Source organism: Penaeus vannamei, chromosome 16, assembly GCF_042767895.1.
Source record: "Penaeus vannamei isolate JL-2024 chromosome 16, ASM4276789v1, whole genome shotgun sequence".
In the NCBI taxonomy this organism is placed as follows: Eukaryota; Metazoa; Arthropoda; class Malacostraca; order Decapoda; family Penaeidae; genus Penaeus; species Penaeus vannamei.
In genome coordinates, this window is record NC_091564.1 from 18,421,578 (window position 1) to 18,424,077 (window position 2,500).

The window sequence follows — 2,500 nt, forward strand, 5'->3', positions numbered from 1 at the left end:
AAATAGATAGGTAATCAGTTTTTATTGTATTTTTTTACTTTAGATGTAGCTAGAAATAAAACAGACAGTTATCAAACATGTGATTCTCTAGTCATATGATGCTGTTGTGTGAGAAGACATGGTAGAAAGCTAGTCACTTCTAAATATATGGTTTTCTGTGATTAACCCACTGGTACTGGGTACATGCACTGTTTACTAAAGCTTTGTCTTTCCCTCTCCTTTTCCCTTTACCTCGCCTCCTTCTCTTCCTTTTCCTTTTTTTTCCTCCTTCTTGTCCGTCTTTGTCATTTCCATCTCCATTTCCATTGCCCTCTTCTTTGTTTTATTTTTCTTCTTCTTCTTCTTCTTCTTCTTCTTCTTCTTCTTCTTCTTCTTCTTCTTCTTCTTCTTCTTCTTCTTCTTCTTCTTAATCTTCTTCTTCTTCTTCTTCTTCTTCTTCTTCACCTCCTCCTTCCTCTTCCTCTTCCTCTTCCTCCTCCTCTTCCTCCTCCTCTTCTTCTTCTTCTTCTTCTTCTTCTTCTTCCTCCTCCTCCTCCTCCTCCTCCTCCTCCTCCTCCTCCTCCTCCTCCTCCTCCTCCTCCTCCTCCTCCTCCTCCTCCTCCTCCTCCTCCTCCTCCTCCTTCTTCTTCTTCTCCTTCTCGTCCTCCTCCTCCTCCTCCTACCTTTCTTTACCACTTCTCTTCTCTTCTCTCTTTGATTTAATTATAACCAATTTTTGCAAAATATGTTTGTGTACATGTTTATGCACACATGTATAACCATATTTAAAAAAAAACTTTGGGTGACACTGATATTTGAATAGGAAAAACTGCATAAATTTGACATTGTGTTTTTATATGGATCACAGGAAGCCAAAAGTGTCTTATCAGGAAAGATTCCTCCCATTGCAGTTGATTTAGGAAAAAATGAATGAAGAAGTGTTGAAAACAGGCCATGGTCCCCCCTAGGATATTATTTCATTATTTGTATTATTTTTTTTACAGCATTTTGGTTCACATTATCAGTCATTGTAATTATTGGTATTGATATTATCATTATGATCATATGAATATATCATTATTATCACTATCACTGTTATTATATCATCATCAAAAGTCTTATTGATATATATATATAGTTTTTTATTATTGTCATTATAACACATAATGACATTATCATCATTAAATGTGTATGTTACTTTTGTTCAAGTTAATTAATGTGTTGGTAATATAACTATTAGAGACTAATTTCAGTATCATAAAACCAAAGCACTGCCCAGTTGATAAGCAATCAGCTGTTATCTTGACAGTGCATTCAAAGTAATCAGCATTTTTTTCAGATGACTGATAATGTGTTCAATTGTTTCTTTTGTCTATTGCTCTTCTGCTTCAGTACCACAGGGTTTTTTTCCAGTCGGAATCACAATAATCATTATTGTGTTGCATATATTGACCTTTAGACTGTTTTTTGTCAGATTGAACAATAAAAGGATTTTATCTCGTGCATTATTTTAAGGATGTAATGGAGTAATTTTGTAAAATACTTAGATTAGTGAAGACAGGCTAAGAAGTAAATGGTAGAGTTGCTGCAAAAATTCCGTCCAGAACATTAGACTAACACATAGATCTGACTTATTTTATCACTTTATGTTAAGAGTGTACAAATGATGAGTGTAGCATTGCCATCAATAAAGACCAACATTATATTCAGATTTCTGATCTATCCTTTACAAAAATAGAATACATCTACTTTGTATATGTAAAAGAAATAAGAAAGAAAAAAAATACATATATATATTTATATACCAAGGTAGCAGGCTACCTAGGTCCATGTAGGGCCCCCCCTCCCCCTTTCTTTAGTGTCCTGCTAAAAGTACCTAGCGATCGAAAGGCCGACAGACGGCAAACTTGCGCCGGGTGCCAGCTAATTTTGAACACCCTGGATATATATATATATATATATATATATATATATATATATATATATATATATATATATATATATATATAGATAGATAGATAGATAGATATATAGATATAGATATAGATATAGATATCGATATATATATAGATATATATATATATATATATATATATATATATATATATATATATATATATTGAACACAAGCACAAACACAATAACGTGTCTCTTCTGACAAAAACCGAAATTTCGGTTTTTGTCTGAAGAGACACGTTATTGTGTTCGAAGAGTTCGAAGCGCTACGATTATTTTCAGTTCTCATTGTGCCTAGTTTCATTTTCATATATATATATATATATATATATATATATATATATATATATATATATACATATATATATATATATATATATATATATATATATATATATATATATATATATATATTTATATATATATCTATATATATATATATATATATATATATATATATATATATATATATATATATATATATATATATATGTATATGTATATATATATATGTATATATATACACACACACACACAAACATATGTGTGTGTGTGTGTTTTGTGT

At 30.6% G+C, this 2,500-nt stretch overlaps 1 protein-coding gene across 3 annotated transcripts in view; it reads left to right on the top strand.

Moving 5' to 3' along the window:
• Positions 1-1,684, top strand: part of LOC113803441 (uncharacterized) — a 15,705-nt gene extending 14,021 nt beyond the window's left edge. For all 3 annotated transcript variants that reach the window (XM_070131291.1, XM_070131290.1, XM_027354221.2), the window contains exon 8: positions 1-1,684. This exon is cut by the window's left edge and continues 2,867 nt beyond it. The gene's annotated coding sequence lies outside the window, so the exon portion shown is untranslated.
• The last annotated feature ends 816 nt before the right edge of the window (positions 1,685-2,500 follow it).